The 23,562-nt window shown below is 38.6% G+C and overlaps 1 long non-coding RNA gene across 1 annotated transcript; it reads right to left on the reverse strand.

Annotated features, from left to right (window-relative positions):
- Positions 1–9,574: 9,574 nt before the first annotated feature.
- LOC135444965 (uncharacterized) lies at positions 9,575–13,895 on the reverse strand. The gene is made up of 3 exons (XR_010439387.1): positions 13,820–13,895; positions 13,372–13,556; positions 9,575–10,801 (listed from the first exon to the last, which is right to left on the reverse strand). It is a non-coding gene; the product is annotated as an uncharacterized LOC135444965 (long non-coding RNA).
- Positions 13,896–23,562: the final 9,667 nt, after the last annotated feature.

Here is a 23,562-nt window from a genome sequence, read left to right on the forward strand (position 1 = left end):
GAGGTCTGGTTCATTTTGGCTGTTGCTCCAGTGCCTACTGCAGTTCACATGGTCACAGTGCCTTTGGAAGTTGTGCATTAACAGACTAGGAAAGGCGACTCCATCTGAACTGAGACTTGTCTGCAATTTAGGTGCCAAAAGATTCAGTGACTATCTGACCTCAAGTGCTACCTGAAAATTATGCCCCTGTTTTGTGCCACAAGAAGGACCTCTATAGTCTAACCTTGAAATCACTGAATAGATAAAATCTTTGAGTTCCCCCTGCACTTGAAGAAGGGAACCATCACTCATTACTGACTTTCTTAGCTGAGTTGCCTTTCCTCTAGTTTATGCATTTCATTCTCTTAGAGAGTTGTGTTCTTTCCTCCTCTTTCTACTTCTTTTACTGTCCTCTTTGAATCACCACACCATGTGGAACTGTATCGTCAGCAGAAAAACAATTTAGCTTACTGCAGGTGATCTGTGCTTTAGTGTTCAGTACACTCTTTGCAGTTCAATAAGTACAAGTCGTATAAGTTACAGTAAGAGAGCTGTTCTATTTATTCTGTGCTCTTGGCTTTTTTGTGCCTTGATTATACAGTTCTTACAGTCACAGTTTCAGTGAAAATGTGTACAGAGCAATTGTATGGAAAATTGTTACCTACTGCTTATCTGTATTGTGTCTTGTTTATTTTTATGCCTTTACCAGTCAAAACTCACCAAATATAGAGAAATGACTAATGCCATGAGAAACTCCAATATTATTATCATCACAGGGGACCTTAGCCAGACAGGTTAGCAATAGGAATGAGGAAGGTTTCCATTAATATTTCTCATAATCACATTTGCAAGCTAATGTGTGACAATCAGTTCCCCTGATGCCTTACTCTGAGAAGGCTCAATCCAGTGGCTTTTACCTCTGCAGATGTGGTGCATACAAACCTGGGAATGCAGCCCTTCATGTGTCTCAGTAGGATGGGATATGCCTCTGTGGACTGTGACAGGCTGCTCTGTCCCTCTTTTCTGTAGCAACTCTGCAAAAATGCTCTCACCCACAGCCAGAACCCACAGTTCAGTGCTGTGCTAGCATCCTGCTGGGCACTCTTATACAAACATCCATCTTTGAGGTGGCAGGCTGATGAAGTGTCAACCAGAGCATGTCTTGAGCCCTTCTCGGAGCCTCTTTGTCACCGTGTAGCCACCAGAGGATGATGCTCTTTTTCTCAGCAGGACTATTTTTCACTGTCATCACACAGCCAGGCTGGTCAGATGGCTGGGTCATTGGTTATGCCAGGTCTTTCATAAGACTGTGCTTTCCATGAGCTTTTGCCAGCTGATTTGAAGGAGTTAATTGTAAATGTAAGGCTGTCAGTACAGAGTAAGTCAGTTCAATGTGCTCAAGAAAAAATGGACAAAGAGGACTATATTGTTTTGTTTTTTCTTGCAAAGAAAAGAACCATCAGGGAAGTCTGATTGTTGGCAATGTGCCCTGTAAATGACCTTCCTTGCTTCTCTGAATATGATATTAGATTAATTTTAACTAATTTTAATGGACTTGGCCAAATGCATTGAGCCATTTTGACATTAAAGTAGTCAATTTCCCTGTAGTGCAAATTTCTGAGATAGCTGTAAATATTAGTAAGCCTTTAGAGCAAACTTTTAGATACCCAATAGTGCATACACTGTTGCTATAAATAATGATAAAAAGACTGATTGGAAAGTACATACCTTAAATAAATCAAAAGCAGTCCATATGTCTGAATGACAGGTACTGTTTTTCTCCAGCATGAAAAATTACAAGGAATGACAAACATAACTTGCCTCACTCTGTCCAGCATTTGGGATTATCACAATCTGCGCAGCATAAGCAGAATTGAGACTCGAGAGTTCCTTTGTATCACATCTTGCCAACAACACAGAAGTGTCTGCCAAGATGACCAAGGCACTTTTATGAAAAAGTAAATGAACTGAAGGCAGAATTCCTCAGCCTGTATTTCTAGGCAGCAGGAATACAGTAATAGGCAGCAACAAGGTGTTGCACATGAGGTCATACCTGTTGTATCCTCCTTGGCCCACAAGGACAAATATTTTAAGTCAGCAGTAATGGAGTCATTGAAAGACTTTCAGGGAATGACTGCTAAGAAGGTAGAATCAATTTCACATCTTTAGTGTTTGAGAGGACCAACAAAACCCTGCCAAAGGCAGTTCTTGCTTGAAGGAGGGGATGCAAACCCACAAAAACAAACCAGAAAAACTACTCCAAAGAAACAGGTATGGAAAAGCTAACAGTTGCTTACAATATAGGATTTGTAAAAAAAGTGACAACTGTTCAATTTGTATAGAGAGCCAGTTCTTCTGCCTCCTCCAAAATATTTGTGGAGGGGCAGCAAACATTCTTTTGTCTTTCTGGCACACCTATTGAGAGGCTATAAAGTTATTTATCTTAAAAAATCTTTTGTATTTTTCCTTCTACTAAAGCTCTGGGTTTCCAATTGACTGTGCAAAAACATCAGGGAATTTTAAACACACATTTTATGCGGCATTCACATTTTCTGGAAAAATCCCTTCGCCCAGGATTTTTCTCCTGGGAAGCTGAGAAGCCTCAGAGATAAAGGAAAACAAATTCTTATCTCATTTGCTTCTCCTGTGTTGTGCTCACATGTGGAATGTGTTTGGAGATTGTTTATCCACAGATGCTTGTTTCATTGGTTTCTGCTGTGGGTTGTTTTCACTCTTTGGCCAATCAGGGTCAAGCTGTGTTGAGAGACTGGAAAGAGTCACAAGTTTTCATTATTATCTTTGTAATAGCCTTCTGTAAGTATCCTTTTTGTATTCTTTAGAATAGTTTAGTTTAGTATTCTTTTATATTATATAGTATCATAAAATAATAAATTAGCCTTCTGAGAACTTGGAGTCAGATTCATCATTCCTTCCTCCCACGAGGAACCCCACAAATACAATAATTTTATAAACACATTCAGAAGTTCCCTCCATATATATTTTATTAATTTTTACTTTATCTCTGCTGCCTCAGTGCAAAAATTTTCTCTACCACCATGTGAGAGCTGAAAATTGGTTTTTATCTTTCCATCTCATCAGGTGAAAAAAAATTCTCCTAATCTCCTTGCCTCCCTGGCTTTTAATTTCTCCATCCTTCTACCCAATTTAAATTCCATAAAGCACTTGAAATCACATTTACATCAAAGACACTCCACAGGATACCTCTGTATTGTGTTCATGTTCTGATCATTCATCAAATACTCGCCCACTCTGTTTGGAACATACACTATTGAGTTTCTCCTTCCTTTCAAAACATTAGGAGTTAAAGAGAGAGAACCTGCTTTTTAAAGTCCAAATGTTTGTATGTTTTCAACAAGACACTTCACATTACTTGGATGGTTTCTAATGTTTACCAGGAAGGAGAATCAACTGGAAATGAATAGAATATCATGCTCCAGTGGATTGAGATGGTGACAAAAACTGAAAGAGATATAGAAACAGTAATAAATGGACCCTTCTACCTCTATAATTTGAACAACTCTGTTAGAAGGCTGAAGTATTTTCTGTACCCAAGCCCTGATTAGAATTTTGTTTTAAAGGGAAAAACAATAATCTGGTTTGAATGGTCCTTGCTCTTATTTTTTTCCTTTCCTCCCCCTACAGACTCCAGGAAAGTAATTTTCAGCATCACATATTTGTATACGGCCTTACCTTCTGCCCCCACATTTGCATCATGCTATGTTAAATTCCCTGGGATCTGTACACCCTAAAAGTGCAATAATAAGTCAATGTTTTATTTATAAGTGTGGCAAATGCATATACCATTCTATTATCTCAGCTGGGCTAGTTTATTTCATTTTACCTCATTTCCTATGTAACTCTGAAGTTTTGTTTCCATCTACCCTCCAATTTTAGCAGCTGCCTCTAATCACATTCTCTTTTGCTCTAAATTTCCTGTGGATACATCAGAGTCCATAAGAAGCTTATCAGAAGCAGTTGTTTGTGTTCCTATTAACATTCATCTTATGACAGAATTTTACTTTTAAAAAAGAGGACTGGTCAGTGGGGCTTCAGTTTTGTACTGCATGGAAGTTTTCAAGTTACCTTATAGTGCATCTTCCATCCTTGTCTTCAGTACTTATTATTCAAGTCCAGGGATTTCTCTCTGCCTTGTTTGTGATTTGCATTTTTCTGTTATTTCTGCAGTAAAAGTAACTCCTGTCATCTGATTGAAACCATCCATAAACTCTTTTAACCTTCCCCTCCTGTAGACTACAATTTTTATCTCCATTTTAGAGGTGGAGAATATCAGCAGAGTGGAGAGCAGAGGATTGCCCCTATAAACCCTTGAGAGGAGGCTCATGTGACCAAATGCATTGATCATGATCCTGTTTTCTTCATAATGGAAACATGGACCATCAAGAAGACAGTACACAGAATTTGCTGAGTTTTTAAAAAAAAAATTCAGTGAGCTGTGGTCAGTAATGAGATGATCAACAAAAGAGGCAGCAGAAATGAGAAATGCAAGTAAGGGAAAGAAAAAGCTTGCTAATAGCTGGGCTTAGTTTAATAGAAGAATGGCACAAGAAATGACTAAATGACCTGACACAATATGATAAGATTATTCCAGATTCAGACAGAAAACAAGAAGTACAAAACAGAGTACAATAATTTAAATATATAAAAGCCATCTGTAAGTCAATAATCAGAAGGAAGAGGAAAATATTCATCTTTGATTGTCAGAAATAGGATATATTATAGCATCATACATAAACTTGTAAATTTTTAGTATTTCCTTATTTCTATGTTAATACACCTGATCTTTTCCTTATGATTTGTCTCTAGATAAATGGCTGACACTTGTGAAGACATACAAGAGAGAATGTATTTGACTGTCCAGTATTCTAGGAGTCACCATTACCTGACTTAAAATTCCCCTGTCAGAGCAGATCCTCACCCAGTTCAACTTGAAATGAGTCTCTGTAGAGTCACTTGTTGCACATTTAACTTACCCTGTTATGTGTTAGCACAATATTCAGGTTGGAAATTTATGATGAGATATTTCAACCTGGTTTCCCTAATCCATGTAATTCAAAGAAAAAATAAGTTGAAAGAATGGAGCAGGGAAAAATATTTTTAGCTGAGTACCATTTATTTTGTTCTGTACTAATCACTCCCTGCCTTTGTTAAGTGATTCATTTTTAACACTATGCTGTTACAGTCATGCTGCTTCATGCTAAATGTGGCCAGGATCCCACTTCTGTTAGTCATGGAATCCCAGAGAGTGAAAGTGACTGAAATCCAGCAATGTTCTGCCTGTAAAATAAATATTTATTAATGTATCCAAATCTACAATAAGAGGGGACAAGCTTGATTCTGATATAAATTCAATGAAACCAAGAAATTGCTCCCGTGCAAAACCATCATGCAGACAGAGCAGGAGCTCCAAGCACTAACTGGTTATTTCCTCATCAGATCAAAGTTCCAGAGTACACTGCACTCCTATTTGGTCACCTCTTGGGTCAGATTCCACTCCAGGGTAAGTTTAAGGGTGTCAGGAAGGGTAAGTTTAGGAGTATCAGTAGGATTTCACTTCACTTCACTTCACTGATTTCACAAGTTGAAATGATAGGAATGCAGATTTGCTGACTAACACACAGTATACATCAGGTTGTACTGCTTATTGATGTTGAAAAGAGCCCATAGGACTCCTTTTAATCTATCATGTGTGTGTGTGGGTGTGTATGTAACAAACAAAAAATATTCCAACCACCAATTCTCATACAAGTCTGACTAGTTGGGAACCATCCTAAGATTGTTTGGCTTCTCCTTTAAACTACTGATGAAGCAGATTTCACATTTCTGGACTGCCCAATGTAGCACATCATTAGTCCATATCATAGCGTGCAACTCCTTATATTCAATCTACATCTCTGCTAAAATTAAAGAAATACTTTCTTATTTTCCCAGTTTATAAAGAGACAATATTTTATTCATTATAAAACTAATCTCTCTCTATGTTTTTCTAAAGGATGAAAACAAATATACATTTTTTTAAGATTTCTTCATAGTTATTTTCTCAGCCTGAAATAGTTTTATTTTGCCTCCTTTATTCTCTTCATCACAACTACCTTATTTAAGATTATCAGTGTTTTTGTGATTGTGTGTAAGGTGTTGGATTAATATCATATTTGTTATGAACAACAACAACAAAAAAAATACCTGATTTTTACTTCCTCTGCCTGTGGTTGGCAGGATTACAAACAGATAGGTGCAATTTTTGTAAGAAAGGAAGAAGGCAGTAGAAGAATTAGAACAGGTATGAGAACACTTTGCTATACTTAAAAGCTGTATTCCAAAAATATCTATTATGAAGAGTCACAAGACACGTAAAGGATAACCTGATTTTAATCTCAGTTGCTTTCACTTCCCTCAAGATATGGGGAATGCATATATTGCTATGGTCTGACAATGCAGTATCTATCTCTTTTTGCAGTTCTGTAATCTGGTGTGTGCTGAAGACCTTGGCTGTGCTATTTACATATTTGACCTGCTAGATGATCTCCATTACACACTGGCGAGATTTTATGAAGAAAGGCCTCTCCTTCACAGACAAACTTGCTACAAAACAAGTAAAAAACTAGAATTAAACCTTTTTCCCATTATCTCTAAAGTGTACAGGTTCTTGCTGTTAGAAATAAGAGATAACTTTTAACTTTGGCTATCAAAGTTACCTTGGTGCCAGGGACTAGGAGAGGGCGTCACTTGTAGTTAGAAGGATTGATATCCTTCCACAGCCACGGGGATAAAGTCTGATAGAGTTTCTTCTCTCTTAGCTTGTTCACTACATGAAGGAAAAACACATATTTGTTCTGGATTCTGACCAGGATATGCCTTTTCCCAACACCTATCGTGGAATTTTAAAAATCCATGGATTTTTGTCATAGATACCAGTTACCCTTACATGCACAGGGGCTTTCAGGCTAATATATAAGCAGATGATACTGAAGACAGGATTATATTATTACATGCACAGGCAAGCCAGCCAGCTTTGCTTTGTCTGAATTATGATGATGTATCTACCCTCACAGTTTGTTGTCTCTCACATTAAGCAGGATTGGCCTTGAGAAATTGGCCTGTTTATCCCACAAGATAACAATGCTTTGAATTTCCATACAGACCCACATCTGAGGCTTTCAAAGAGCTTTACAAATGTTAATCCATTAAGTATCAATGTAAGGCATTCCCTGAGGCAGGTGTTAATTACCTCCATTTCACAGAGCTCAAGCAAGAGAGACAAGGAGAGATCCAACCACCTTATTTTAAAGGTACCACAGTAAATCAGAGAACGATCAGAGAGAGAATAAAACAGTTTTGAAACTCAGGTCTGCTGCACAGCTCTCTCCCTTTCACCAGTTTTGATGATTTTTGTCTTAAAAAAGATGAAGGGGATGAACTGGTTAGATTTTTGGCATGAGGTTTCAGAGAGGAACTGGACAGAGTCTTGCATCATGGATTAAGTCAGACTGCTACCCTGAATGTCATTAAGGCTGTAGGGCTAAAAGAAAAAAAAGGGAAAAAGAAAAAAAAAAAGGAAGAAAATTAAAAAAAGAAAACAATCTACATGATTTCCCTAATAGATGGTGTAGGACTCTGTTCTTCACCTGAAGCAAGTAGGACATATGTTTGGAGTCAGTCCATTCACCTGACAAGACTGTCATCAAGAAGCAATGGCATCCATCTAACCTCTGCTGTGAGGGCCTTCTAAAGCAATCTCTTTTGATGCTGTTGTACAGCATTATGATCCCTTTCCTACAATTCCACTTTCCCCATGCTACCATCAGGAGTTTCATATGCTCCAGAAAAAAAATACCAGAAGCTTAATATAAACTGCATAATGCAGTTTATATTTTTACAAGAGAGAAAACAACACAGTTTTAATAAAGAAATGGGTCTTGCTTACCTTTCCTAATAGAACCATTGTGAGGTTCTTTTTCTCCAGTGTCTGTTTCCACAATCTTATGGAAAAGTAGATACACCTCTGTGCAAACAACTTTCTTTTTTCATCCAAGAGCTAAGAAATTGCCCTACAGAGCACCTATTCAAACCTTCACAGACACATTTTTCAGAACTCCTCAAACAGCTCTGTCAGGGAGCTGCTTCTTATCTGAAATTATTGGAAACTGATTAGCAGAGTATTCAAGTTGGAGTTACAAGAAGAGGACACTAAAATATATCAATATTAAGGATATGTACAAGCCCTCCTCAGATAATTGCTAAATGGGCATGAATAGTTGTGGGTAGGATAGGTAGGAGTACTCATACATGAGTATTCTTGTTCAGTGATCTTATAAGGGCTTTTTTAAAAACAATTTTGTTAAGTATTTTGGAGCAAGGACACAAACCTTTTTCTCAGTTTTCATCCTGGCAGGAACATTCAGCATTAAAACACATCTCTTAATAGTGCTATTCTTCATAATAATTCTGAATGATCTCATTCTATATTACATCTGTCACTATTTTAAATCTCTGTTTTCCTCAAGTAGTTTTCCTGTGATTGAATTACTAAACACTGCACAGCTAGAATAACTTTCTTTCTTTTAGGTCAATGTTTGGATTTATTTTTCTTCATCCTTTTAAGCAATCTTAATGCCCAGAATACTTTCACTTTGAAATTAACTCAAGCACTCTGGTTCGCACTGCATTGTGTCTCTTTGAGGTATTTGGCATCAACCTGGACTCTATAGCCTGAATGAGATAGACATGATCCATCTCTCATGTGCTGTTTTTTAACATGGCAGAGATCAATCTACTGAGAGAGACATTTAAACTGGAATAACATTTGTTAAAATTACCTACTGAAAATGCAAATCTGCCATCACCTTGGGAATTCAAGGATATCTGTCTTGATGTGTATTATTTCAAAGAAAGATCACATCACTGATTTATCTTCTCCAAGAACAAATTGCTCTTGAGAAAAGTTGCACTAACTGCTTTTAATAAAGTGGCTCTGGCAGAATTAGCCATCGCTACTCATCTTGAATCTGCTTACTTTTTCCAGGCTATTCATCGATGATATACCTTGTCCCAGAACCACCATTTAGATGTTTTTACTTTGGCAATCACCAGATAGCAGAGTATTTGTATGTTGCTGGAAAGCAATGGCCAGCAGCATTCTATGTGGTAGCTTGAACACGAATTACACCAACCATGACTTCCTTTATGTGGAAATGTGTTCTGCCACTGCATGATGCATTTGCTAAGGGCCTCCAAACATATTTACATATTAAGCTGTTCACTGTCTGATAAGCACATTGATCATGCACTTGTCTTTCCTGTTAGTTTTAGAGAACTTCTGACACACAGAACTTCTGACAAAGTTGCAGAAATGCAACTTTGGAAAATTCTGCATAGACATGGATTGGAACTCTAACCTTGTTCAGGTGAACTACAGGCATCTCATTTTTGCTGGTGTTACTGAATTAGTTGTAAATCTCTCCAGTAGCTGACAGCTTCCCTTCTAGTTGCTATGCATTATTTTGATGATCAGTTCAGCCCAGGCCTGCAATATATGTCAGGGGGCTACTGAGAAAAATAGCATATAATCAAGAAACTGAAGTGTGGTGTAATAGAGACACAAGAGGAGTGAACCAAGATTCTGCGTACCTCAACTATTTTGGCACTTTCTAATTTCACACTGTGAAGTTACAACTCGAATAAAATGCTTTTCACTTCTTATAGTGTAGAGATCTAATTTACAATCAAGGGAGAAATGTACTTGTTGCTTTCTCAGTTGTGGCATTGAAATCAGAGAGCATGTGCTTTATTTTGTACTACATTAAAACATAAGGCAACACTTCAAGGCTGGGGGGAGATCTTAGGATGATGGACATAGAAGTGACAATTGGTTTCCATTTACTTGTCCTCCCTGCTCATCTCTGTTCTATTTCCTTGCACTAAAATGTCTGTTTCTACACATGAACTGCCTTTCCTTTCACCTCAGTTTCTGTCAGAATTTTAATTTGTACTCAGGGCTCTCTTTCTTATATTTACTCAATGCTTGGCACAAAGCTCTGATCTCAGCCGAGCTCTCTGGAAATTTAAATTTTAACTGTTGCCTGCAAGATGCAGAATTTAGAAAGAAGCCCCTTGTAGTCTAGCTCTAGGCCAAACATTACCCTTAAAAAAGTGAATAATAGCCTGCAAAATTATCACGGTTAGCCAAGGTATTTACACTTATATGGATAAAAATAAGGATTTAAATGATATGTGTGTGACTGTGATAGCTGCACCTAATCTCCTGTGCTGCTGTACTGAGAGGGACAGTTCTTGTAGGAGTGAGCAGCATTTCCATATTGTAAACACTCAATTTTTAATATGCGCCATTAATACAAGGAAAATGGAGGCATTTCTTTGTATCCTATTCTTGGCTTTGTATTCCATTAATCACAAGGGTAGTCCTCATTTTTGCTGCTCCATTAGGAAAGATCTGATTTATCACTGTTTGTGAATGGATGAAGAGAGCAAACAATCACATCCCTGCATTCCCCAGCCTGCCTGGTTCCTATCAGCGTCATCTAATGGTGACAATGAGGGTTGGGCAGCGATGCATGCAGAGACACTGAACTTGTGTGCCTGAGTCCCAAGGGCTGGCCGGGCTCGGAACAGGTGGCAGCATTCCCCTGCAGCATTCCTCATCCCCTTCTCCCTGCTCTCAGTTCATCCCCGAGCCTCTGGCTTGCAGATGCAGTTTTCCCGGTGAACCACTAGATGCCCGGAGATCTCTTTGATTCAACATTTGTATCAACAGCCAAAGCTGTTACTAGGGCAAAGAAAGGAACATTAGCATCTCAGCTAAGCCATCAGAACAATAGCATGTTCACTGGTGGGGAATATTTTCCAGATTAAAGTAGTATCTGCCTTATAAATCTATTCAGTTCAAGCACTGAAAAGGAAAGCAGTATATGTCTTAGGGAATTTACCAATATCTCTGTTGAAAGAAGTTAGATGGCTCCCTAGGGCCATGCTCAAAGAAGCCAAGAAATTAATATTACAGAGATGGAAATCTCTCAATTGCTCCAAATAATCGACAGTTCAGCAGAAATATAGAATTTCTGGCAAAAGTATGCTCAGAAGAGCCAAGCACAGTAAGAAAGAGTTAATACAGTAAAATTCTGGTATTGTTGCACAGCGCTATAAGTTACAGTAATGCCACTAATCTCAGTGAGGTTATTAATGCTTACACCAGTGTTAGATGAAAGCAGAATATGACTCTTGAAGTACTAGGCTTGTGCTGGATAAGAGCTTAAACCCTCAAGGCGTGGAGCACTTAAGTACATGCTGGCCTTTAATTCTGTGCAGGGAGACCCTGGCTGACTGAGGCAGGACACTCTCCTACTTTAACAAGGATAAGCTTCCCTGTGGTGTGGCCAAGCTCTCCATCACACAGCAGCACAGAGGGTGGAGGGGCTGTGATTCACTGAGCCTGCCCTGCCAGCAGAGGTGATCAGTAGCTACCATACAGTATGCTTGTCCTGCTGCTGAGACAGAACTGAGTTATAGATCTACTTTTTTTTAAACATTAATTCATCCTCAGTCTACACAATGGCCACTTTGGGATAGATTTTAGTGAGGTAAGGATCTGAAGTCTGCAATTTCTCAAGAGATTTAAAGATGGTAGATGAGTATTTTTCATTTGTATTTTTCATATGTCCTAGGTTAGAGGATTCTGTCTGAAGTACCGTGAGCTGACAGAGTTCCCTTAACTTCTCTTAGCTTTCTCATGATCTGGGCACTCTGTTTAATGAAGGAGCATTTATCTTTCACAATATAGGTGCTTCTACCCAACCCATTTCAGCAGTTTCCACATAGTAAGAGAATGTTGAGTGACCCATTTTTTTTTAGAAGTGGGTCCTGCAGTGATCAATTCTGCTGCCCAAAGATACCCAGCAAATCAATAGCAGAGGTGGAAAACCAGCAAAACCCTCAGGAGTCCTTAACTTTTCGCTTTGAGTGCTACATGACCCTGCTAAATTAGTACTCCTCCAAAAGATTGCCTCATTTTATTCTCTGAATTCTCTGAAGAGCTCTGTGAAACAGCTTGGGGGATCTTCACTACACAAGAAAACTCTTCTGATAAAATAGGTATAATGGTTCTCAATGGAACACTCATTCCTCATTTCTACAAACGCAATCATCACATTATAGGAAGAAACTTTGTCTCTTTTTTCAAACAAGAATGATGAAATAGACTTATGGGTGCCAAGCTTTAAGGCACCACCTCTTCTCCTCTCTCTTTTTTTTTCTGAAATTAGCATGTATTTGCTCCAGGCTGCAGCTTCAGGAAGACTTTTCTCACTTTTCTAGGAGATTTCAACAATAAATCCGAAGTGGTTTTCTGAATTAGCAAAAAGAGAAGAAGCTCAGCTGGGTACAATATTGTATAATCACTGTAATCAAGCTTATATTGTGAGTTTATACATTAGGCTTCCACCCACCCTGATTCTTCTCAAAGTCTGACCTTTCTGAGGATGAGGTCAAAAGCAGCTTGGTGACCTGAAGAGTGTGGTTTTTCTGTCAGAATGTACTGTCTCTTTGAGAAGTGTTACATTGGAACTGAACTTCCAGAGAGTGATTAGCTAATTTAGAAGTTGCTTTGGGTGCAGAGATATTATCTATTTCCTAAAGAATTCTTCATTCTGGGTATGAATGCATTGATAATCTGGCTAAGATGAGGCCTTATACTTGTGACATACAGAGACTGGACAAACTCTTTTTCTATAGAATTGTTTAGGTTGGAAAAGACCCTCAAGATTATTGAGTCCAACCATAAACTTACCACTGCCAAAACCACCTTTCTGGTAGCTGTATAGCATGACAAGGTCTCCCCGAACCTTCTTTTCTCCAGAATAAACCACCCCAGTTCTCTCAGCTATTTCTCATAAATCCCGTTTTCTGAGCCCTTCACTGACTTTGGTCCTCTTCTTTGGCCATAGTAATTTCCTCACACTAAAGAACTTAGACAAAACTGTTCACAACCCTTCCTCCCATCCCCTTAATTTTCCCCACCACCTCTACTGGTCTGCTCACTTTTTTGTTGTTGTTGTTGTTTTTTTGATTATTTGGTTTTTGTTTTGTTTGTGTTATTGTTGTTATTTTTCTTTCTTAATTATTCACCTCCCACAGAAGTTTAAGGGAGCTACAAGGCAGAGCAACTTCATGTTCAAATATCAGCATCTTAGAGAAGGCACTGTTCTGTAGGTGGAACCATCGGCAAGAGCCACAAATGAAGTCCCAAACTCCCTCTACCTTTTATCTAAAGAATTACCACTGATTAGAATCACTGCAGTAAAATCTTAGCATTCTAACCAAGAAAATCAGATAAAAACTCACCTTTTTCCTGTCCCCCCTTCACTCACTTGGCACTGTAGAAAATCCTGTTACCATTCTCAAAAAAACACTTTGCAAAACCAATTGCTGCTTGTGGAGGACCCCATAGATTGTCTAGTGGCTCTGATGAGCAGAGAGCCTATGAACTTAGGTGTTCCTTCTCTGGCATTTCATTTGACTACAGACACCTTTTGTAAGAGAAAAGCAAAAAGGGGGGTTATTGCAGAGACAGTGTTTTTCCTGCATCAAAAAAACAAAGCTGCTAGAAGCAAAAGAGAGGCAAATTTAGTTATATTCTCTTTACCACTAGGAAGAAAAGGTTTGGTTTTTTTATTATAGCTCCTTCCTTGTGAAATGAGTTGTCAATATTTATAGATTTTCACTTTCAGAGAAGGAGATGAATCCTTAGACACTCATAGGTATTAATATCAGAATGAGCTGTAATAGTTACTCTGTGTGGCTTTCTGTGCCCCAGAAGGTCTGGGCCTCTGCTCCAATGTGAGGCAATGCTGGAATCAGAGTAAGCTGTCACCTTCTGATCTGATTTTCATTTTAAAGGCTCCACTCAGGCTTCAGCTGTTGGCATTCAGCTCATCCTAGAGTGTGCTGTGTTGTGTCCCCTGACTGAGGTCTGGTCAGGCAGAAGCCTTTCTCAGCTGCCTATGCTTCTTAAGGATGACTTGGTAAGTCTGACATCAATAAATATGAGGACAGAGTCCAAGCTTTTATGCTGGTTGAGAATCACTCCTTACCTGAAAAAAGTAGTATAATACACTGCTTTTATGCACTTTTAATATCCACAGTAATATATCCTGCATAAAGCATCTTATCCATGCCTGTTCCTTAGCCAAGCATAGCACAGCCATGATCCCTACTGTGTGCCAAAGGCACAAATAGATTGTTACAGTGTCTCTTTCTAGTGTCCCTACAAAAGGGAAGCAATTAATCTTTAAACAAGTGTAGGAAAAGCAGTCTTGGAGTATCTAGAAGTGCAGGTCCAAATAGTCTCGCAAAGTGATTTTAAAGTGAGTACAAGAGGGTAGGATGAGGATAAATATGTTAAGAGGGAACACTTCAGCAGAACAGCAAGAAAATAGAGCTGTTAGGTTATGGGACAGTTACCAAGGGCTGTGATGGAGGCTCTGCTACATATACCATCTGAAAAAGCAGACTGGACAGAGTGTTACTGAGTACACCCCAAGGAACCATGCTGTCTTTGGAGGGAGCCTGGCTGTTATCTGGTTTACGGTCTGATTTCCTAAATGCTTCACATGGCTATTTCTAACACTGACTTTAGCAAGACTTGTGGGTGTTAAATTCTTTGGAAAAATAAGAGGTTGTCAATGATTTCATTCCCAATTTTGTGTTCATGAAAGAGCTGCTGGATTTTTTTAGTCTTTTAACACGCAAATGATTCATTTCTTTACCTGGCTGTAGTAGACCACGGTACTCTTTGTGAAGGGCTGCTGTGCCACTGGCTTTTGCTCATATCTGATGTGAAGTGCATCAAGAGAAGCACCTGGTACCTCCTGGCTCATCTCTATGGCATTGGAGCCACTCCCTGCAGCTGCCTGGGGATAGTAGAGCTGCCACGAGTGGCGGGGCTGGGTGCGCTGCAGAGCCAAGCAGCCCCACGGAGCGGAGACCGGCAGGGATGCTTTAGTTCTGCAACATTTGCTCTGCCTCTCCTGGGCAGGGGATGGCACATGCTGCAGGCATTGTGATGCCAGTACTCTGGTTAAATATTTACAGTTCATTTACTAGAGAAACAAGGGAAACTGCAATTATGGCTTGTAGGGAAAATTATTTTCCAGCATGCAGGTTAATTTTTAATTTGTCAGATTTCTCCCACCCTTTTCCACTAGCTGTTGTCCATCTTGAACTTCCATTTTTAATTCCCTTTTAATGGTCTTGACTGACGGAGGAGAAGGATGCGAGAGGGAGTTAAAAACAATCAAATAATCTCACTAAACATTTCTTGCTTCTCTGTGGCAGGCTTGGTTTTACATAAATCTTCTGAAGCAGACCCCACAGATTTAAGGACACACTGTTTAGATATACCCACTCTGCCACAGAACTCCTCTGTTTCAGGCTCCTTGTGGACTGAGCAGCATTACTTCCTACCTACATGGTAACAAAAAAAAAAAATCAGTGATACAGTCAATAAATAAAAAAACATTACAAATAGCCCAATTTTGGAGCTATTTAAAATATGGGCTGCTGGTGGGCTGCTGGGCATGGCAATATATATACACAGAGAGCAGGATTTATGATGGTTTGCTATGTACTTTAAATATCATGAAAACAGTCAATTTCACTTTGTTACAGCCTAAATCTATCTTGGCAGTTCCTGTTGCAGCCTATTTCCTGTTGCAACACAAGTCACCGAAAATCATACAGGCTGTTTACTAAATGGATTTAGGTAAGAGCCTCTGGTAAGTACAGTGGTACTTAGGTTTGTTTTACTCTTTTTTTTTTTTTGGAATGCCAGTAGATGATACAGAGCTTTAGAATTATTGTAAATTAGACTGCATGGGCTAAATGGATGTTCTCATCTGTCTATGTATCCTAACATGTATGATTTAGCTTATTCCTTCACAATGGCATCTGAGCAGTTCTGTGGAAAAATGGACCCCGTATAAAATGTGCAGTATGTGCTGATCCTGCCTGAAACTAAATTAATTTACCCTATCTTTCCTTTCTTGCTCCCTATATCTCTCTCCCCTGACATTGTGCTGTAAAGCAGATCTGCAGGCTGCAGTACAGAGTAGGCAAAAAGGAAAGGCGCTGTTTGGGTGGTACCCAGGAAACATCTTGATAAAGAATATTTAGAATGAGGACCAGAAATACCTTCTGTCTGGTGAAATGTGGATTCAGCAGAGTCTCCAAGCACATCTTGGGGCCTAAAACTGCAGACTACTGAATGTCTTGACTCTGTGCAGCCCTCACAAAATCATTGCCAAATGAAGAGCAGAAACACTGGCTACTTCTTTTTTGCCTTTTTGAGAACTTCACAAAAGTGAATCCAGTGTCTCTAGTGTTTACAGACTGCACTCACAACAGTTTTTTCAAGAGTGATAATTACACAGCAATCCTTCCAGAAAGTCATTGTCAAAAAGATGTAGGGCTCTGCAGAATAAACCTCTAGGGAGTAGCTTGTGGTGGGTTAGTTGCACTGATCCCCCTGGAAGATTTAAAATACTTGTTGAGTAGACACAAATATATTTCTGCATTAACCAGAGGTGTCAGCCAGGAGAAAGCTTGTGATTCTGCTCTCTGCAGCAGGGTGGATCCATGCTGCAGTGCAGAGAGGCAAATCACAATTCAGCATGCCTCAATTGAAGAGACTCATCTGTCTTCATCATCTGTGGTTTCTAGATGTCTTCTCTTTAATGTTCCATTTGGTACCAGGAAGAGAAGAGGGCTGCTGTGGGTGTAAGGAGAGCATAGCAATTTTTCTAGCTACTCTCTGCTACTTGACATTAGAGATAGCTGAATCTGGTCTTCTTCATACACAGAACTTCACAGTCATTTGTTAGGTAAGAGCAAAGTGACCCATTAGGAAATTCCTCACACTCCATCCAGAGGCAAGCCAGCCAGATCTCTGAATGGAGGATGACCATGGCCTGATCATTTTGGCAGTCCATTTAACACTGTTACCTGTGAAATGGGATTCTGCAGTGAGTAATGTAAATGTCTGAAGGATGGACATTTGAAAACAACACATCTCTAAGGACAGCACCGTTCCTATTCAGATCTGGTAATAAAGACGTGAAAATTTCTATGCCTCTTAACTTATGTAGGTTATCATGTCTGGTTATCAAGCATACAAATGTCGTCATCATCTGCATAAATACCCAATTCTTTCTTCAGTGATGATAAAATCTTAGGTTTCACAGATTTTCACAGTGTAGCAGATTTCATAGATTCACTTTAATTTCCTTGGAAATGTCTTTCTGTAAGAAGTTACAGCCTTTAATGCATTGTGTGTCATTTTTTGATAAGACAGTTTCCCTGTATTAATCGAAAGTCCAGAGCATCTTCCAAGAGCCATCAGTACAAAAGCAAATTTTCAGAATGCTTCTCCATCATAGATTCTCAGTTTAGGCCAGTGGAGAGCTGGCATGCTGATCTAATGCCTGTGCAATTATTCTGTGAAATGAGTTTCTGGGAGGCACTTAGTCAAGGCAGGAGAGCTCCAAGCAACAATCAGGGCTTCAGTCCTGTATTAAATTCATATATTCCTTGTGTCACTGAATTTATAAAAGATGAAAATCTCAACTTTTTCCACATGACCAAAACTTCATTGCATTTTTAATTCAGATGTAGCATAGTGTTTCATTTTCAGTTCTCTCTAGGAACAAGAATCTTCAACATTTCTAAATCTGAACACTTTGTTGTAATGACTCAAATGTGTCCTTCGTTACATTGTATTTCCTTTGGGTGCTGTAGTGAAGACATTTTCTAGAGTGGGAGGAGAATGTCTTGCACATCTGTTTTCTCTCATGATCTGTACACATTGCAGTTTTCCCAATACTGCTTTTTTTTGTTGCCAGATTTCTTCTCAGATCTTCTAGATACTATTTTTTTTTCCCAAGCAAGCGTTCACTGTAATTCACACTAACTGTCACCCCTGTTGTCAGTTTCAGCAATGAAGGTGATAATTAAGTGGTCAAGAAAGATTAACTCTCAGGTTTGTGATGATCACAGTGGGTCTGGCTTAGGGAGGCAGGTACATCTGAGTGGTCAAACTGAATAGTGATTTGAGAGCCAGAGATTTAGTGGCTTGTCAGGAGGAAAGAATTGCAGAAAGAGGGAAAAAAAAACCCCAAACCTGCCGCCCCCCCCAAAGAAAACCCCACAAACCCCCCCAAAAAAGGTGATAATTAGGGAACGACTAATAGATAAAAAACAATAAAAAAGCCCAGTGCATAAATATGGTTCAAGGATTGAAGGATGAGACACAGGGAGCCACATTTGTATAGCCTAGGAAAGAAATAATACAGATAAAAGATATCAGCATGTACATACCCTTATCGGAGCCATGAATATTTGCACTATCAAATTAAGGAGACGTTTATAGGTTTAATGGAAAACATGTCAGCTGCTGGGAAATACTACAGAGGAATGGCTGTATAAGCTTGATCGTGGAAAGTATTAAATCTAATATCCTCAGATGTCATTACCTGTGCCCATTCCTCTCTTCCCCCTCCACTTCCCCAATTCTGTGAAAATGTAAAGTGCTGATACAACCACTTTATAATGCTGTTGTCCTCTTTTCAGCATCCTGGCTCTACTGCTTAATTACACAAGACTGGTTTATACTGTCTAGATCAAATGCAAACAGATGATAACAGGAGATGCAATTTAGTCCTTCAAAGCCCTTTCCTTCTGCTTTCCCTTAAGACCAGAGATGTAGTGCAGGGTCATTTTCCCCATGCAAACTAAGTTTGAAGTTACCTTTTTTCCTCTGGAAATTTTTATTTACCATTAGAAATATCTGTGATTTGAACTTCCCTGTGTTTATGATTTACTCAAACAGATTGAAGTGCCATTTTTAAGCTGTTAATAGCATCAACAGAAAGAAGGTGAAGAATGGATAGCTCTGACACCTACAGGATTCAGGGAGGTAAAAAACTTCTGATTCTTCCTACCCACTCCCAAAGAAGTGTAAAGACAATTTGAGAAACCTAAGCACTCAGGGTTTCAAGTGTAAAGTCTGAACCTGCAAGTGTACTTTACATAAGTTTTTTAAGATTCAGGGGTCCATACAACAAATGGAGAATTCTCCTGAATTCTGCGAGACTGCATAACTTGTGGTTTTGTAAAGTCAGCAAGTCAGGAGTCTGAGCTGGGATCCCAGCCACTGCACAAAATTGTCTTCACTTTCCCATTTAAGATAGAATGGTTGGAGAAACTGATGTATACAGACTAAAGGATATTAAAGCTGTAAGGGATTGTTGCTAAGTCCATCTGACTTGACTTTTTGCACAGCACAAGCCCTATGGTTCACTTGTTAAATTCTGTACTAATTCCTTAACTCCTACTTGAGGTAAAAAAAATATTTCAATAACAAAAATAATTTTAGAAATATCACTGAGGGTGGGGACAGGATTCATCCATGACTCAGAAGTTGGGGCTGTCATAAGAAATAAGAGACAGATGGATTTCTGGCTAAAGCAATGCTGTGCAGTATCGTTGTCAGGCCTGTCCCACCTCTCAGTTCTTACAGCTTTTCTCCTGATTCACAGTATCTCCTTTTATGCAGACACTTTCCTAGTTATGCACAAATGTACAGCTTTGTTTTTGTTATTTATGTTATTCCTCCACCAGCTACATTCTCCAAGGTTTGAGATAACTCTATTGCCTAAGGGCTCATGACAAAGGTGACGCTTTTGAAGGACTTCTCTGGCTTCCTTTCTGATTGTTTCCCTAATTTACAGTATTCACAAGCTTCCAGTATTTTATCTTTTAATAATTTGGTAACGACTCACTAATTACTAACTAGGCTTCCTTGCAAAATGGATCAGAGTATTGACTCTTCTGCGGATTAAACTTTAGTCAAAACCTATTTGACATTTGCATATCCATGCAACATTTTGCTGCTTTGTGCAAACTGAGAACTGGTAGCTTGTAAACAGAAGCTGGAAATGAGTATCCCTTGCTTTGTCTGCCTTGCCTTTCATGGATGTAAACTTTTCAGACATGGATTGTCTCCATGATCTCAAGGTGAAGCTTCTTCAGAAATAATTACCTTCTATTTGGTCAGCAATTATATATATAATATTTTTTTCTCTAGGTGCATGCTTAAAAACTATTTCTGAGTCTCCTTCAGTGTTTGTGTTGCACCTGGCAACCTACCTTCAACACAGGCATCAGAGGTATTAAAGGTACCACCCTTCAACAGCTTCTCTGGTTGGACTGAAGCATTACTTTCAGAAAGAAAATGCAGATTTTTAGATTTTAAGGATCTTTGATGGAATGACATTTCTTTGGCTTTTAATTCTGTCTGAGGACTCAGCACCAAGGATTAGTGCATTGGGTGCCAATTGCAAAAGATTTTACATGATTTGATAGACAGCAGGATAAATGCCCAAGCTGCTTAGAATAGGGAGATATTCTGTACTAATTTTAAATGAAAAAGAAAGAAATCACACTTTGGTTGGTGTCAGTTTTCCTCCTCTTCCTACCTGATAGAGCTTTATCTGGCAATGCTCTTCAGCCTCAAGTTTGCCTTTTCTCTGTTGGACTGCTGCATTATGCTAAGTTTCCAAATTTTGAAGTATTCATATTCCATCTCCAATATGTTAATTTTGCACAACTTGAATCTGGGATAAATTACATCTTCAGCCTTCATGTCAAATCTTCATATGGATGACATAAATCCATATTTGGTTTTCCTAAACAGAATATAGTGTTTATCTCACACTAACCCTTTCTGTATCACTATATCTATATTACTATTTCTATATTGAAAATCTGATCATAGATTGATGGTTTTTTTCTCTAAAATACTTATTTTAATTCTGCTGATCAAGCATAGTACTTTTTTGTTCTTTGGTTTACCTTATCATTTTACTAAGCTGAATAGAGGAAAGTGATAAGTTTCAAGAAATTGAAACCATTCCAGTGGTACAGAAAACCACAACTGCTTTCAAATGTTGATCTTTAATATCTGGAGAGAATATCCATTTACAAGGTTTGTATGATATAATCATATAGGAAGCCGAAGCTCCTGAAATAATTTCTTCACCAGTATTAACACATAAAGATATGAACTCCTAAATTATCTAACAGAGGAATCAGGAGGGGCTAACTAGATAATCACTTTCTGTCTCTTGACCACAGTTGTATAACACCTGAAATACAGTGTCCTGATTTGATGTCTGAATAGCAAATATATTGCTATGCAGCAATGAGCCATGAGCAAATATATTGATAAATCATAGGATTCAGTATTTCTGCTGTTTGATCAGATAGCCTTGCACAATAATATGTATGGCAGCTCTTCCTTCTCTGGCCCAGAGCTGGAGAGGAATGTCAGTGTCCTACCTCACTGTAATTATTGTCTTCCCAGTAATTTGTTTTCATTACATCTCAGGTATTTCAGCTATGGCTGAAAACATGGTGGAAGAGCACTTACTGCAAGCGGGTTTTTTTAAAATTTTATTCCTTTTAGTTTATACTTTAATGGAATCGCTATCTGCAATTTTGAGAAAGAATTCCATGCAAATTTTAAGCACGCCTTTCAGCTTCCTACAATAAAAAAAAGGACTCTGCTGCTTTATCACATGAAATGTTGACAGAACTGGAACTGTTGACAGAAATTTTTTTCTGTTTCATTCAAACCCACTGCTGCAGTGGAACATGGAACGCTTAGCCAGGAAGATATTTATTGTTTTTCTCCTTCATGGTTTTCTCAGCAAAATATGAGGTCTACAACATTTATTTTAAAAATACATGTCAGGTTTCTTGCATTTTGGGCTAACTAAATTTTGGCCTCCAACCTTGATGGTAGTGAGGAAAGATGATATATTAAGTCCAGGTGTAGTTTAGGGGAAATCAGCTGAGTTGTAGAACAAAAACAGAAGCTGCGTTAGAGGTTTCTGTGTAAGAAAGGTTAAGTACATTTGGGTTGATGCAGGTACAATGTCTGTCTCAGGACATCACTAAACTAGACTTTTTTAGATTGTTAAAATCTTGGATGTTATAGTAAGGAAGTGTCACTGTAGACTTACCTTAATCTTATATATTTTTGCAAATTTCTACTATTGGAAAGGGATTTGTCGTGGTTGATTATGGTAAGAATTATATTCTCATTTTCTGAAAAAATATGAGTAGTGTGAATTTTTACAGGCTGATTCAGTGTAGTTGGAGTAATACTCTTCTGTACTGTTTTATTTCCTGAATCATGAGCATATTGGCAAGATTACCAACAAAATAAAACTAGTGAAATCTATTTTTTCCTAAAGAAACAAGTTGAAGAACCCCCCACAAAAAACAGAAAACAAGAAAGAAAGAAAAAAAAAAAGAGGGAAAGAGTAAACATGAGTGAAAAGCAACACCAGAAGCAGCAGCAAATCCAGCATGTTGCCAGGGAAGCTTCATGATGTGAATAATAATTGCAGAATATAAGATGAGAGAGAGATACAGGGGAAGTGCTGTATTGAACAGTCTGGCTGCTGATACTCTAAAAAACATCAGTCTGCTCAGCAATGGCTTTGGCAGTTTGTTGCCAAAATTTGGAATCAGATAGGACAGGAGAACACATCCATTTTGCATAAGATGGTGTAGGATTTTAACCCTTCTCTGCTTGAGCCTTAAACACTGATTTCTCTAAAGATTAAAAAAAAATCTTGTTTATGCTTTAGAGTCACAGACCTGCAAGACACTTTTGATTTTATTTTTATCTGATGGCAATTGGGAATTACCTCAAGGTATCTTGCTTGGTATTAGAGTTGGCTAATAGTTTAGATGTATGAGCAAAGTAACATAGCTAACAGGTTATTGTGCATCAACTACGGCAGTAATTGCTTCTATGTTTCCTTTTAGCCTGGAGCAGATGAAAAATAGTTCATCTTAGCTGAGATCCTGGTGAAATAAAATTAAAATAATCCAACACCAGAAGATAGCATCATGCAGGAAGCCTGTTCCATATTCCACCCATAACACCCACATATTCCACTCAGCCTAGAGCTGGGCAGCAGGTCTCACAAGAATAGAGACACAGCTATTGAGAGCTCTACCATTCCCATCAATCTGATGGCCAAGAAATGGGATTCAGTTATCCTGATTATGGATCTACTCATATAATAAGGTCTTACTCATAAGATTTATAGGACAGACGTTCTAAGATAAGGAGGGAGGGCTTTCTGGAAAAGTGATCTACCTCTGCAAAAAGCTTCTATCAGAAGTACCTCAGAGTATATTTGGGAGTACTCAAGGACTGTAATTGTACCTTTGTAGGCTGATCTGAAGCAACAACCTTCTGTTTTTTAGGCTGGCTGATTTAGCACCCCCTTTGCCTTTCAGCTGCAAGGTACTGAGGTACTGCAGAGCAGGATGATGCAATTTTTTCTCTCTCTCTTTTTAGCTTTTAATGACCTAATACAAACTATAAAAAGTGCATCCAGAGATCAGGGTGATAAGTGCCTTAAAAGCTCTTGTAGTGATAAATAATTCAGACCACGTTCT

This window comes from Zonotrichia leucophrys, chromosome 3 (assembly GCF_028769735.1).
Source record: "Zonotrichia leucophrys gambelii isolate GWCS_2022_RI chromosome 3, RI_Zleu_2.0, whole genome shotgun sequence".
Taxonomy (NCBI): domain Eukaryota; kingdom Metazoa; phylum Chordata; class Aves; order Passeriformes; family Passerellidae; genus Zonotrichia; species Zonotrichia leucophrys.